The sequence below is a fragment of the Lissotriton helveticus genome, chromosome 8 (genome assembly GCF_964261635.1).
Source record: "Lissotriton helveticus chromosome 8, aLisHel1.1, whole genome shotgun sequence".
NCBI lineage: Eukaryota > Metazoa > Chordata > Amphibia > Caudata > Salamandridae > Lissotriton > Lissotriton helveticus.
The window spans coordinates 52,227,037-52,237,036 of record NC_136069.1 but is presented as its reverse complement, the minus strand read 5'-3'; the positions used below and the strand labels follow the sequence as shown (position 1 = coordinate 52,237,036).

Sequence of the window (10,000 nt, the reverse complement as noted above, 5' to 3'; positions counted from 1 at the left end):
GTCTGGCTGGCTGGGTGTGAGTGAAAACAAATGCCTGTGGGCCTGCAAAACTTGTCTGCAGTCCATCTGTTGCTGGTCAGTGAGGCTGCCTGCCAAGGCTACTCCATCAACTGAACCATCATCAGGGTTCTGAGAAAGCAGGTCTGGGAGAGGGTCACTCTCTTCCTCCTGATCCCCATCTGTGGCCATGAGCAAGCTCATGTCCTCCCTGTCCACAAATGCTTTCAAGCGATTCACATGGATTACCCTGTGAGGGCTCCTGGGTGTTCCAAAGTCCACCAAGTAGGTGACTTCTCCCTTCTTTGCAATAATAGGATAGGGTCCACTCCATTTGTCTTGGAGTGCTGCTGGAGCCACTGGCTCCAGTACCCACACCTTCTGTCCTGGTTGGAACTCTACCAGTACAGCCTTTTGGTCATGCCAAGCTTTCTGTAATTCTTGGCTGGCCTCCAGGTTTTTAGATGCTCTTTCCATGTACTCAGCCATCCTGGAGCGGAGACCAAGTACATAGTCCACTATGTCTAGTTTGGGTTGTTTGAGAGGTAACTCCCATCCTTCTTTCACCAAACACAATGGACCTCTCACAGGGTGGCCAAACAAAAGTTCAAAAGGGCTGTAGCCAACCCCCTTCTGTGGGACCTCTCTGTAAGCAAAGAGCAGGCAGGGTAAAAGAATGTCCCATTTCCGCCTGAGCTTCTCTGGTAATCCTTTTATCATGCCTTTAAGGGTCTTGTTAAATCTCTCCACAAGCCCATTGCACTGTGGATGATATGGGGTGGTAAACTTATAGTTTACTCCACATTCCTTCCACATTGCTTTCAGATAGCTAGACATAAAATTCGTGCCTCTATCTGATAGTACCTCCTTAGGAAAGCCCACTCTTGAGAAAACTGCAATGAGGGCCTTTGCCACCACAGGTGCTGTGGTGGTCCTTAGGGGAATAGCCTCTGGATACCTGGTGGCATGATCCACTACCACCAGTATGAATCTGTTCCCAGATGCTGTTTGGGGGTCCATTGGACCCACAATATCAATTCCAACTCTCTCAAAGGGGACCCCCACCACAGGTAGTGGTATTAGGGGGGCCTTTGTTGTGCCACCTGACTTACCACTGGCTTGGCAAGTGACACAGGAGCGACAAAACTCCTTGACATTCTCTGACATGTGAGGCCAGTGAAAGTGTGAGACAAGCCTGTCCCACGTCTTGTTCTGGCCTAAGTGTCCTGCAAGGGGAATATCATGGGCCAAGGTAAGAAGGAACCCCCTAAACTGCAGAGGTATAACCAACCTCCTGGTCATGCCAGGCTTGGGGTCTCTAGCCTCTGAGTAAAGGAGTCCATCATCCCATCATCCCAATACACAGTATGGGTACCTTGGGCATCCCCAGCAGCCTCAGCAGCAGCCTGCTGTCTGAGGGGTTCAAGGGAAGGGCAATCTAATTGAGCCTGCCTCAGGTCTGCCCTTGAGGGTCCCCCTGTCCCCAGAAACTCAACCTGGTCAGGTTCAAGCTCCTCAGAGACAGTCTCCTCTTGGACTGCAGAATCAGTTTCCTCTGAAACTTGATCCTCAACCTGGGGCAAGGTGGAAGGCTCAGCCTTTCCTCTCTTGCTCCTTCTCTTGGGTTGTGGATGGTCTATTGTTCCAAGATCCACCACTGGTTCAGGAAGGCACTTCTTAGCCTGAGCCCTTGTCATGGCAAGGACATGCTCTGAAATCCCTAGCATTTCTGCATGAGTCCTGTACTCCACTTCTGACCATGCTGAGCTTTCAAGGTCATTGCCTAACAGACAGTCTACTGGTAGGTCTGCACTCACCACAACTTTCTTTAGGCCATCAACTCCTCCCCAGGAGAAGTTCACAACTGCCACACTATGGGAAGTAGTGGAGTTGCTTGCATTGGTTACTAGGTAGCTCTCACCTAGTACAATCTGTCCAGGGTCCACAAAGTCAGGTGTCACCATTGTGACACTGGCACATGTGTCCCTGTAGGCTTGAGCCAGTTTCTCATTAATTAAGGGAGTCTGCCTGTATTTGCCCAGGTTACTGGGGCTTACTGCAGTGGGCAACTCAATGTCCACATCATACAGGAGAACTGCCTGTGTAGGGATTCTGACTAGGCCAGATCCTACTTCAATACCCAGGGTCAACCCAGCTACACCCTTGGACTGTGTTCCACCACTGCTTACTGTACTTGGGGTTGCAGTTGCTTTAGGAGCTGGAGTGGTGGGAACTGGATTTGCCTTGGTGCACTCACTGCCCCAGTGTGAAACTGATTTGCAGGTATTACACCAAGGTGTCTTTGGACCTTTGTTCTTCTTCTTCTTGTTTCCATTTTGGGAACCACCCTCCTTACTATTAGTTTGGGGGCCTGAAGACTTCTGGTCTTTTTCTTTATCTTTCTGATTCTGATTACCACCCTTCTGGTCTGTTTTCTTCTGGTCACCACCTTGGTTCTGGGGTTTCTGCTTAATCCTTGTTCTGACCCATTTGTCTGCCTTCTTTCCCAATTCTTGGGGAGAGGTCAGATCAGAGTCAATAAGGTATTGATGCAACAGCTGGTTTGTGCAGTTATTAAGGATCTGTTCTCTCATCATAAGATTGTACAATCCTGTATAGTCTGAAACTTTACTTCCCTGCAACCAACCCTCCAAAGCCTTAGTGGCACACTCAACAAAATCAGTCCAGTCTTGAGTCTGTGCTTTTTGGGTGTCTCTGAACAACAACCTGTATTGCTCAGTGGTTAGGCCAAACCCATCAATAAGAGCACTCTTCAAAACAGAGTAGTTTTTGGCATCCTCAGGTCTAACTGTGAGGAGCCTGTCCCTCCCTTTCTCAGAAAAGGAGTACCACAAAATTGCAGCCCACTGATCCTCAGGAACCTGCTGTACCATGCAGGCTCTCTCAAGAGCAGTCATCCATTTGTGGATGTCATCCCCTTCTTTGAAGGGGGCCTCAATTTTTGTCAGGTTTCTATTGTCATAGCCCCTGTCTTTTTCTCTTGGAAAATTGCTGCCACCAGTGGCATCTAAGCCACTTAATTTCTGCTCTCTTGCCAAGGTAAGTCTAGCTTGACTCAGGGCTACCTCCTCTCTCTCTATCTGGAGTTTGACAGCCCTCATTCTAGCCCTATGCTCAGCTTTCTGAGAAGCAGTCATGCCTCTCTCTGATTCTCTGGAGGCACTAGAAATATGAGAGTCCCCTGAGGGGGATCTCACTCTTCTGTTGCCTGGGAGAATAACATGGTGGGTTCTGGGGAGGTGCTGGCCCTCTCCATTCCCCAGTAGGTCCAAGTTGGCCTGGCTAAGCCTGGCAACTGGAACCTGGCTACCCCTCTGATCCTGATCTTCTAAGTCCTCAACTTCTGAGTCCTCCTCCTCCTCTTCTTCATCATCATCTTCCTCCTGAGGGGGGTCAGTTACAGGGGGGTTCCCTCCATTTCCTGTTTCTAGGGAAGCTTCCTTCGCCCTTTCTAAGTCATCCTGCTCTAGGATTCCTACCAGGATTAGGCAGGTGGGGCTTCTGCCCCTTTTTAACCCTCTTGCTTTGCACAAGGCAATCAAGTCTCTACGGGTTAATTTGTCATATCCAAAAGTTGCCTGGGTAAGGTCAACTGTCACAGGAGTAGACCCTGAGGCTTTTCCTGTGTCAGACATGGCTGCTATTGAGGTGTAAGTGGTGCACTTACCTACACTAAGTGTTTTCCTACTGTACCTTGCTAGTGAGTTGTAGTCAGGGTGTGCTAATCCCTTTAATCTACAACTACTAAGTTCAGTAGAACTTAATATGCTAAGCTTTTGATTTATATGTACCTAGAGGTACTTGATGTGATCTTTCAATTTGATACAAAGATTGCAATGGTAAAACAACAGCAAGCTCAAATCCGCACCGCTGCTCACCAATGTGAGAAGTTGGCCTGATAGGTGATGTTTCCAATTCTGGAACCACCTGTTATCAGACCAAACAATCCCTTATGGTGTCTGGTTGTAAGTCAACCTTATTAGACAAGCTATCCTAGGGGTAGCATGGACTAAGCAGCCTAAAGGCTTAACTTAAGAGGTCGTGTTAAGCGAGCTGTTTTACCACATACAATCCTGTAGTACCAAATGAAAGGACACCACACAAGTATATATTATAAAAATATATGTATTTATTACTAAAAACAATCCCCAGTATTCTTTATGAATAAAGGGGCACAAGCGTTAAATCAAAAGCACTGTTTAAACATACAAAGTTGCACAATTATGGATGAGGGCAGGGGGCCACTCAAACCATATACTAAACAAGTAGTATAAGAGATGCCACTCGAGCAGTGGTTAGGCCTAGGGCCTAGGGAATCGCTGGGAGCAGTCAGGACAAGCAATGCTGAAGTCGGGAATGGCCCTCGGGATTCGGGAGATGTGCGGAAAGCGCACGCATGCACCAATGTTAACCAATGGTGCGTAAAAGTTGTAAAGTTAAAGTTAAAGGACACTTCCGCTGAACCTAGAGGAACAAAACTTAACACACAGACCCTAGAGGTGTGCACCAGTGTGGGAACACCGGCGGAGCAAAGTTACCTCACCCACAGGAAGTGGGTGCACAGGGTCGAAGTGGCGTCGGGTTCTGACACGCAGGCTCTTGGTGCTTGAAGCTGAAAGGGCTGCAGGCGGGTTAAAGATGAAGTGTCCGGTGGAGTCCAAGGGTGGACTCAAGTCGAAGGGTACCTGAAAGCAGAGGGGACAGAGTCTGGGTCACTCAGCAGTGACCAGGGTGGAACCAGGACGGAACCAGGCAATGTCGGGCGCAATCAGGTGGTCGTTGAGGAGCTTCTCTCCGCTGTCACGTGGGCTCTGGGGCATCTGCGACGTCCAGGAGCAGGTCACGATCTGTCCCACGCAGGCTCTCACCGTCGGTGCAGTTGGCTTCAAGTTTGGAGCAAACAAGCCTTGGCAAGAGCAATCCACACGGGATCGGAAGATTGCTTCTCACTCGGACCAGGAAGGTCAGAGTCGGGGCTCCTTTTCAGGGGAGCTGGTGTGGATCGGGAGCAACCAGATTCACGAGTCTTCTTAGTAGTTTCGTCGGCACAGGGACCACTAGCCAGCTGGCAAGTGACCGGGCCAACGCGTTGAGCCAAATAGAGTAGAAGGGCCCCACGCAGCACTCGTCAAGTGTGGAGGGCTGAACTTCGGCTCAGGAGTAGCTCAGGGTGGGGGCTTCTCAAACCCCGGTGCACAGCTTCGAGGATCACTCGTGGGCCGCACGGTCAGCGTCTCATGGTCAATTCAAGATGGCGTGCCCCACGCTTCCGGTCGCCTCCACGGGTCTCCGCTTTGCAGGGACTGTGGATCGGGCTGTTAGAAGGCAGGCAGGCTTGATCTCGTCGATCTCAGTCGCTCGAGTTCTGGCGGGAACTGCAACTAAGTAGACGTCGAGGGCTGGATGGTGCCTGCTGCTGCAGGGTGGTCACTCCTTGACCACAAGGGAGATTCTTTGGGCTTCCACGTTGAGATGGAGGGCGAAGGGTCCAGAATTTCGTTTCAAATGTTTCTTCCAGGAAATCTGATGTGCATTGGCACTGCTCCCACTCTTATTCCAATCTGGGGGGCGTGATTACCTGCTAGGTCCCTCCCTATGGGTGGGACCCAGGAAGTGGGTGGATACACCCCCTTCCTTTGATCCAGGCCGCCCTGGCACGAGGGCTGGAGTGCCCCAGAACCGGTTTGGCCGGATTATGCAAGGGGCAGCCTTGTGCGCCCCAAGCAGTGTCTGGTTTCTTTCAAACCTCCCTGCTACAATCCACTATCTCCTGTCTGGAGGGCGGTGACACCCTCCTGTGACAGGAAACCCTTTGTCCAGGACCCATTTGGTTGAGTTTCGGTCAACTGCAGGGGTCCAGACATTTGTCTGTGGCAGAGGCATCCATTTTGTGGATCTAAGGTCTTTGGAGAAATTAAACGCATTTAAGTAAAGCAACATGTCTTACCCCTCTAGAGGGGTGGAATGCCATCCCCGTCGCCAGAACTGGCGAGGGGATGGTATTCCAAATCGTATGACACCTTACACGACATGTTTTGATAAAGCCAAACCAAAGTTGCTATTTAACCGCGAGGATTATAAGGCACTTAAGAGTATATGGTATGGCATTATCCTGAAACAGCTTAGGGAGTTGTTCCCGACAGCTGCAGACAGGCTCAGCTCATGCTAGAGCTCCATCTCACATAAAACCACGCACTCTGCCTCCAGGATTGATGAGGCCTTCCATAGGAGTGGCTCACAGGTTTACATGTGTCCAGATATAGGTTTAGATATAGGTATACTATATCTAAGCAAGGGGTGTTTACACCACCTTACCCCAGCTGAGTGATCAGCCAGTTGTGTCAATTTAAGAACCAGCCAGGGGTGGCAAAAGATATGCTGCAGCCCCTGGTAGGCCTTGGTGGCCCCTATGCCCTGGGCACCTATAGTGCATTATACAGGGGCTGACAAGGAGTCCATTTCCAATTGGGTTATGTGCCTATAGCACATGTCAGTAATTTAGTGAGAGAACAGCAGGCTGGGGGTCTGATCAGCAGGCCCACAGCCTCAGTAGTCGAAAACCAGTGAAGCAAAAAGCAAAAATTTTGGGTGACCATAGGATAGCAGACCCTACTCTCCTACACTATGTTAAATTGCTTGTGTTGTATATCAGTTGGAAAAAAATGTTATGAATAGAGAAAAAAGTACTACAGCTGTTTCCAAGACCTATTTTGTTAGAAGCAAGCAACTTCTCAACTGTGCAGAAACCCGGGATTGAAGCAGGGACCTTTAGATCTTCAGTATAACACTCTCCCAACTGAGCTATTTTGGCCTGCTGCTATCTGTGCTCTTCATACTTTGATTTGAACCATTCAACAAGCTAGATGCATGACCTGGATATTTACCCTTATATGTTAGAGATATGTTTTAAATGGTACTGTATCATTCAGCAGTTAACTTGTGCAATGGGTAAATAGCATTTTTGGGATCCGGGTTAGGTAGCGTTTTTTTAACTCTGAATGGACTAGCACTATATTACCCAGACGTATTTGGTCTGAGTAGGTAAGCAATGTCATCTGACTACTGACATCTGTGTTCAAGGGGAAGTTGAAGGTAATGCAGACAAGAGTTTACATTACAAAAAAGCATGAAATGGGAAACATTCATAGTCTAACCTGAAGGCAAGAAATGTGGAAGCAAGTTTAGAAGGAGGACACAAAGCAAAGTCTATGTTAAATTGCTTGTGTTGTATATCAGTTGGAATAAATTTGATGACTAGAGAAAAAAGTACTACAGCTGATTCCAAGACCTATTTTGTTAGAAGCAAGGAACCTCTCAACTGTGCCGAAACCCGGGAGTGAACCAGGGACCTTTAGATCTTCAGTCTAACGCTCTCCCAACTGAGCTATTTCGGCCTGCTGCTGTCTGTGGTCTTCATACTTTGATTTGAACCATTCAACAAACTAGATGCATGACCTGGATATTTACCCTTATATGTTAGAGATATGTTTTAAGGAGTCCTGTATCATTCAGCAGTTAACTTGTGCAATGGGTAAATAGAGTTTTTGGGATCCGGGTTAGGTAGCGTTTTTTTAACTCGGAATGGACTAGCACTATATTACCCAGACGTATGTGGCCTGAGTAGGTAAGCAACGTCATCTGACTACTGACATCTGTGTTCAAGGGGAAGTTGAAGGTAATGCCGACAAGGGTTTACATTACAAAAAAGCATGAAATGGGAAACATTCATAATCTAACCTGAAGGCAAGAAATGTGGAAGCAAGTTTAGAAGGTGGACACAAAGCAAAGTCTATGTTAAATTGCTTGTGTTGTATATCAGTTGGAAAGAATTTGATGAATAGAGAAAAAAGTACTACAGCTGATTCCAAGACCTATTTTGTTAGAAGCAAGGAACCCCTCAACTGTGCCGAAACCCGGGATTGAACCAGAGACCTTTAGATCTTCAGTCTAACGCTCTCCCAACTGAGCTATTTCGGCCTACTGCTAGCTGTGGTCTTCATACTTTGATTTGAACCATTCAACAAACAAGATGCATGACCTGGATATTTACCCTTATATGTTAGAGATATGTTTTAAGGAGTCCTGTATCATTCAGCAGTTAACTTGTGCAATGGGTAAATAGCGTTTTTGGGATCCGGGTTAGGTAGCGTTTTTTTAACTCTGAATGGACTAGCACTATATTACCCAGACGTATTTGGCCTGAGTAGGTAAGCAATGTCATCTGACTACTGACATCTGTGTTCAAGGGGAAGTTGAAGGTAAGGCAGACAAGAGGTTACTTTACAAAAAAGCATGAAATGGGAAACATTCATAGTCTAACCTGAAGGCAAGAAATGTGGAAGCAAGTTTAAAATGAGGACAGAAAGCAAAGTCTATGTTAAATTACTTGTGTTGTATATCAGTTGGAAATAATTTGATGAATAGAGAAAAAAGTACTGCAGTAGATTCAGAGACCTCTTTTGTCAGAAGCAAGCAACCTCTCAACTGTGCCGAAACCCGGGATTGAACCAGGGACCTTCAGATCTTCAGTCTAACGCTCTCCCAACTGAGCTATTTCGGCCTGCTGCTAGCTGAGGTCTTCATACTTTGATTTGAACCATTCAACAAACTAGATGCATGACCTGGATATTTACCCTTATATGTTAGAGATATGTTTTAAGGAGTCCTTTATCATTCAGCAGTTAACTTGTGCAATGGGTAAATAGCGTTTTTGTGATCCGGGTTAGGTAGCGTTTTTTTAACTCTGAATGGACTAGCACTATATTACCCAGACGTATGTGGCCTGAGTAGGTAAGCAACGTCATCTGACCACTGACATCTGTGTTCAAGGGGACGTTGAAGGTAATGCAGACAAGAGTTTACATTACAAAAAAGCCTGAAATGGGAAACATTCATAGTCTAACCTGAAGGCAAGAAAAGTGGAAGCAAGTTTAGAAGGAGGACACAAAGCAAAGTCTATGTTAAATTGCTTGTGTTGTATATCAGTTGGAAAGAATTTGATGAATAGAGAAAAAAGTACTACAGCTGATTCCAAGATCTATTTTTTTAGAAGAAAGGAACTTCTCAACTGTGCCGAAACACGGGATTGAACCAGGGACCTTTAGATCTTCAGTCTAACGCTCTCCCAACTGAGCTATTTCGGCCTGCTGCTAGCTGTGGTCTTCATACTTTGATTTGAACCATTCAACAAACAAGATGCATGACCTGGATATTTACCCTTATATGTTAGAGATATGTTTTAAGGAGTCCTGTATCATTCAGCAGTTAACTTGTGCAATGGGTAAATAGAGTTTTGGGATCCGGGTTAGGTAGCGTTTTTTTAACTCCGAATGGACTAGCACTATATTACCCAGACGTATTTGGCCTGAGTAGGTAAGCAATGTCATCTGACTACTGACATCTGTGTTCAAGGGGAAGTTGAAGGTAAGGCAGACAAGAGGTTACTTTACAAAAAAGCATGAAATGGGAAACATTCATAGTCTAACCTGAAGGCAAGAAATGTGGAAGCAAGCGTAGAATGAGGACAGAAAGCAAAGTCTATGTTAAATTGCTTGTGTTGTATATCAGTTGGAAAAAATTTGATGGATAGAGAAAAAAGTACTGCAGCAGATTCCAAGACCTCTTTTGTCAGAAGCAAGGAACCTCTCAACTGTGCCGAAACCCGGGACTGAACCAGGGACCTTCAAATCTTCAGTCTAACGCTCTCCCAACTGAGCTATTTCGGCCTGCTGCTATCTGTGGTCTTCATACTTTGATTTGAACCATTCAACAAACTAGATGCATGACCTGGATATTTACCCTTATATGTTAGAGATATGTTTTAAGGAGTCCTGTATCATTCAGCAGTTAACTTGTGCAATGGGTAAATAGCGTTTTTGGGATCCGGGTTAGGTAGCGTTTTTTTAACTCTGAATGGACTAGCACTATATTACCCAGACGTATTTGGCCTGAGTAGGTAAGCAATGTCATCTGACTACTGACA

At 46.6% G+C, this 10,000-nt stretch overlaps 2 non-coding genes across 2 annotated transcripts; both read right to left on the bottom strand.

Annotated features, from left to right (window-relative positions):
• Positions 1–7,922: 7,922 nt before the first annotated feature.
• TRNAF-GAA (transfer RNA phenylalanine (anticodon GAA)) lies at positions 7,923–7,995 on the bottom strand. The gene has a single exon. It is a non-coding gene; the product is annotated as a tRNA-Phe (tRNA).
• Positions 7,996–8,505: 510 nt separating this feature from the next.
• TRNAF-GAA (transfer RNA phenylalanine (anticodon GAA)) lies at positions 8,506–8,578 on the bottom strand. Its single transcript has one exon. It is a non-coding gene; the product is annotated as a tRNA-Phe (tRNA).
• Positions 8,579–10,000: the final 1,422 nt, after the last annotated feature.